Genomic DNA, 6,000 nt, shown 5'->3' with positions numbered 1-6,000 from the left:
GAAAATGTTCATATTCTCTGTAAAAGCTTGATCAGATCTGAGGTGAATTCAAATTTAAAAATACGCTGCAAATCTGGCGTAGAAATACTTAGCCACACTCGGACCGAACATGACAACCAGCTCATACAACCAGGACGAGGCAAGCCTTTTCCAATTCGGTCCGTACTTGTAAACCAGGTACGCAATCGCTGCAGCCACCGCTACAGAACTGACAGTAGTTCCAACCAAACAGCCAAGCCAGAAAGACGAAGTGTTACCAATGTTGAAAACAAAAAGGTAAATTGATCCTCCCTCTGCAGCCATGTTGCTTTTATCTGTATAAATGGGAAAATGATAGGATAATAACACTAGTAGTGGAACAACTGCTCATTTTGAATTTACTTTTTATATTCGGAAACGCGCATGTCTTGTGCATCTATAATAGTATTTTTGTTTTAAGTTATCATTTTGATGTATCATGTGACAATGTCTCAAATTAAAATACCCTGACACGCACGCTCGCAGACACACACACACACACACACACACACACACACACACATATTGCATGAGGTAGTTCTAGAAATGTGCTCCTGGAATAGCGTAAACGATCGAGAGTTAGGTAGGTTTTCCTTGCTGTTGTAACTAAAGAAATAACATAAACAATATGAGGCAGAGCGTTGTTGATGAGGATGAAAGTCGCTTGTTCATTTCAATGCTTGTTATTCTCTCAGGTGCGATGAGAAAGATTCCGCATAACACTCGCTTAATCCATTACATATGTCGTATGCATATAGAGCGCTTACTTCCCTTTGGTTATTTGATCTAAGAAATAACATGATTTGTGCTACTCACGTGAAGTTGAACTGACCAGTCTCTCGGCGGTTATCAGGGCAATCCACGTTCTCTGTTAGATTTAACAAGTCGCGTAAGGCGAAAATACAATATTTAGTCAAGTAGCTGCCCTTTTTCAGCAAGACCGTATACTCGTAGCATCGTCAGTCCACCGCTCATGGCAAAGGCAGTGAAATTGACAAGAAGAGCGGGGTAGTAGTTGCGCTAAGAAGGATAGCACGCTTTTCTGTACCTCTCTTTGTTTTAACTTTCTGAGCGTGTTTTTAATCCAAACATATCATATCTATATGTTTTTGGAATCAGGAACCGACAAGGAATAAGATGAAAGTGTTTTTAAATTGATTTCGAAAAAAAAATTTTGATAATAATTTTTATATATTTAATTTTCAGAGCTTGTTTTTAATCCGAATATAACATATTTATATGTTTTTGGAATCAGCAAATGATGGAGAATAAGATAAACGTAAATTTGGATCGTTTTATAAATTTTTATTTTTTTTTACAATTTTCCGATTTTTAATGACCAAACTCATAAATTAATTTTTAAGCCACCAAGCTGAAATGCAATACCGAACCCCGGGCTTCGTCGAAGATTACTTGACCAAAATTTCAACCAATTTGGTTGAAAAATGAGGGCGTGACAGTGCCGCCTCAACTTTCACGAAAAGCCGGATATGACGTCATCAAAGACATTTATCAAAAAAATGAAAAAAACGTATGGGGATTTCATACCCAGGAACTCTCATGTCAAATTTCATAAAGATCGGTCCAGTAGTTTAGTCTGAATCGCTCTACACACACACACAGACACACACACAGACACACACACAGACACACGCACATACACCATACCCTCGTTTCGATTCCCCCTCGATGTTAAAATATTTAGTCAAAACTTGACTAAATATAAAAAGGAGACATGCATTGTCTTGCTGATTGATTATGGTTAGGGTTATTGTTTAGTAAGGCGGACATTGATTGAAAATGGCTGCATAAAAAGTCACTATTGTTGTAAGTCACTTACAACTTGCACTGGTGGGCAAGTAGGGTATAGTCAATTAATATCATGTGCTGGTCGACATCCGAAGATTGCTAACGCATTGCTACATCATTTAAAAACGAGAAAGGTTGGGTTATGGGACGTTGAATTCAAGACAAATCGAAACATTCATGAGTACGTCGACCTGACGGTTTTTGTATTGGACTGACATTGAAGAAATTATTATTTTATCTACACACACAGACACACACACAGACACAGACACAGACACAAACACACACACACACACACACACACACACACACACACACACACACACACACACACACACACACACGTACACACCACGACCCTCGTCTCGATTCCCCATCTATGTTAAAACATTTAGTCAAAACTTGACTAAATGTAAAAAGGAGTCATATGCGTTGTCTTGCTGATTGATTATGGTTAGGGTTATTGTTTAGTAAGGCGGACATTGATTGAAAATGGCTGCATAAAAAGTCACTATTGTTGTAAGTCACTTACAACTTGCACTGGTGGGCAAGTAGGGTATAGTCAATTAATATCATGTGCTGGTCGACATCCGAAGATTGCTAACGCATTGCTACATCATTTAACAAGAGGCGAAGCCTTCAAGGCTCCCGTAAGAAATCGACAAACAGTAACACAAACTCAATCACTCCGTCACACACACACACACACAGTAAGCATAGACACGGTGCAAGAGTGGGAGACGCTAGATCTAGATCTGTCTGTCTGTAGCCTACTTACGGGGACACGACTGCCACTGAGATCGACACTGCCCTTTCGACAGCGCTTCCTCGCGCAGACACTGAAAACACGCTGTGCAGATCAACCTGTAGGAAATCTCCTTTGGTATCTTCTTTATCTATTTTTTCTGGAGCCGCTACGAAACCGAACAATGAGAAATCGTCTTCCCCGAATCGGCGAATGCAGCTCGGTTAGAACTGAGAAGTGAATCTATACCACAATCCTTCACGCGATCTGACCTAACCTTGACCCCTGACCTGGTCTACATACCACACACAACACAAACCAGTCACCTGTTTTTACCCCCCCCCCCCCCCAAAAAAAAAAAAAAACCACCACCACCCGTTTTCTTTGGATACACACTTTATCTACATACATGCCGACGAAATGTTGATCATTGCTTCAATTAACCATATCCACATATCGAGGCTCTGGGAGTTACTTCCCTTGTTTTAGGAAGCAAACACACACAAATGCCGCCTAACAAGCGCTGTGCTTGGGGACAATGTAAAACGGATGATAGGTATCCTGAACGCTGTGTTGGCGTGAAATTCATCCCATTTGTGAAACCGGGAAAGCATCTGTACCATCTAGATCGCTGCCTTCGCTGGATAAAAGCCTGCAATCGCCCAGCTTACCAGTTGAACGTCAACACAATCAAGTCGTACACGTACATTTGCAGCAAGGTCAGATCTCGCACGACTTTGATTCAAGGCCTATTGCTAATTTTTTGATGGTTTGGTCTCAGTGTCACAAAAATATGACAATCTAATCAATCACTGATTTAAAAAATAAGTATGTTGCCCTATATCCATTGACATTCTTAGTGAAATAGATCTATTTGAAATAGTATTTCACTGCCCCGACCGGCGAACTTGTTGCCGGCTGTATTGAGCTTGTGTGTTCGTGTAGGCTTACTCAAAAAGTCAAAATCACAGTCGTCTCCGAAACAAGCAATAATCAGAGTTGGGGGGAAAACATTTCGTTTGTTCAGTTTTGTTTTGTTCTTGGTAGTTTGTTTATCTCTCTCTCACACACACACACACACACACATACATACATACATACACAAACACACGCGCACACGCACACACATTGCACGTACGCGCACATACACACACCTACTGAGATATGCCTAACATACACGCACGCTTGCAAACACACACATAACTTGATACGCAAACGCAGTTTAATTTCCTCAATACAAGGCGAAAGGCACACACACACCACACACAAATAAACACACACACGCAGTCCCACACACATACACACACACACAAACACACGCACACACACAACCATCACACACACAAATAAACCCACACACGCAGTCAACCCTCCCCTCCACACACACACACACAACCCTCACACACACAAATAAACACACACACGCAGTCCACCCCCCACACACACACAACCCTCCGTCTGACACACACACCCGCCCAACCCCAGCGTCCAACTCAACTTTCACCAACAACCATACCCTACTCTCACTATCGCTCTCTCTCTCTCTCTCTCTCTCTCTCTCTCTCTCTCTCTCTCTCTCTCTCTCTCTCTCACACACACACACACACACACAAGCTCACGCAAGCACAGCCACACACACACACACACACAGCACGCGCATACACACACACTGACACACATCACACACAGCACGCGCATATACACACACACTGACACACATCACACACACACACCCACACACACCTTTCGCAGTTCGCTCACAGTTCTCTTTTCCATCGTCGCCATCTTCGAAGCTTGCTTCGCTTTTCAGGGGAGATAACCCGTTTATCACATTCGCTGCTGACTTGTGGGTCAAGGCTATTCTTTGAAGCTGTTGCTTGGATAATAACCCGGTCAAATTAGTATTTCGGTGTTCAGTCAAATGTTAAAGTTTCTATCACACACGCACGCACGCACGCACGCACAGACAGACAAAAGTTAGCATCGCATAGGCTACACTTACGTGAGCAAAAAACGAGAAAGGTTGGGTTATCATACGTTGAATTCAAGACAAATCGAAACATTCATGAGTACGTCGACCTGACGGTTTTTGTATTGGACTGACATTGAAGAAATTATTATTAAAAAAAACAAGTCGCGTAAGGCGAAAATACAACATTTAGTCAAGTAGCTGTCGAACTCACAGAATGAAACTGAACGCAATGCCATTTTTCAGCAAGACCGTATATTCGTAGCATCGTCAGTCCACCGCTCATGGCAAAATTAACCCTTACCCTGGTGCAATTCTGTAACACATGTTACATAACCACTGGTGAATTAACAGAGAGTAAAATAACAAAAAACGGTAATATAGGTTTTCGCATCTATGGGAGGTAATCGGAACCGACCAAACACACTGAGCCAGTAGCGCGACATATGTCGTGACAACCAGGTGACAGTATACGTAAAGTAGCGCGACATATGTCGCGACAACCAGCCAAAGGGGTAGTTGCGCTAAGAAGGATAGCACGCTTTTCTGTACCTCTCTTTGTTTTAACTTTCTGAGCGTGTTTTTAATCCAAACATATCATATCTATATGTTTTTGGAATCAGGAACCGACAAGGAATAAGATGAAAGTGTTTTTTAAATTGATTTGGACAATTTAATTTTGATAATAATTTTTATGTATTTAATTTTCAGAGCTTGTTTTTAATCCGAATATAACATATTTATATGTTTTTGGAATCAGACAGCAAATAATGGAGAATAAGATAAACGTAAATTTGGATCGTTTTATAAATTTTTTTTTTTTTTTTACAATTTTCAGATTTTTAATGACCAAAGTCATTAATTAATTTTTAAGCCACCAAGCTGAAATGCAATACCGAACCCCGGGCTTCGTCGAAGATTACTTGACCAAAATTTCAACCAATTTGGTTGAAAAATGAGGGCGTGACAGTGCCGCCTCAACTTTCACGAAAAGCCGGATATGACGTCATCAAAGACATTTATCAAAAAAATGAAAAAAACATTCGGGGATTTCATACCCAGGAACTCTCATGTCAAATTTCATAAAGATCGGTCCAGTAGTTTAGTCTGAATCGCTCTACACACACACACACACGCACGCACGCACACACACACGCACATACACCACGACCCTCGTTTCGATTCCCCCTCGATGTTAAAATATTTAGTCAAAACTTGACTAAATATAAAAAAAGCCAAGCACCCCCCTTCAATTTCGCAATGACTGATTTTTAAAGTTCTGGTATGGAAACAGTAAGTTCAGGAGCTCGGTTTGACAAATGTTATCGACAAGAGCAACTCTTTGGAAATAACATCACACAAGAAAACTCCAGTTTTGATTGGTTTTAATCGTGATTTGGTACCTTGCCAAAAAGTGACGTTTTAACCCTAAAACAGTACCCCTAATAAGTATGGAGCT

General features: G+C 40.9%; 1 long non-coding RNA gene across 2 annotated transcripts in view; it reads right to left on the bottom strand.

Annotated features, from left to right (window-relative positions):
* The window catches only part of LOC138979488 (uncharacterized), a 31,062-nt gene that overhangs the window by 3,204 nt on the left and 21,858 nt on the right, over window positions 1-6,000 (bottom strand). Inside the window, exons 4-5 of one of the 2 annotated variants that reach the window (XR_011460050.1) lie at window positions 835-886; window positions 1-314 (exon numbers count right to left, since the gene is read on the bottom strand). The exon at window positions 1-314 is cut by the window's left edge and continues 627 nt beyond it. This is a non-coding gene — a long non-coding RNA (uncharacterized lncRNA). The remainder of the gene's footprint in view (window positions 315-834; window positions 887-6,000) is intronic. The other variant, XR_011460052.1, reaches the window with a different exon arrangement.

This window comes from Littorina saxatilis, linkage group LG11, assembly GCF_037325665.1.
Source record: "Littorina saxatilis isolate snail1 linkage group LG11, US_GU_Lsax_2.0, whole genome shotgun sequence".
Classification (NCBI taxonomy): domain Eukaryota; kingdom Metazoa; phylum Mollusca; class Gastropoda; order Littorinimorpha; family Littorinidae; genus Littorina; species Littorina saxatilis.
Note: the sequence above shows the minus strand (reverse complement) of the source record. Positions and strands in the feature narration are given on the sequence as shown.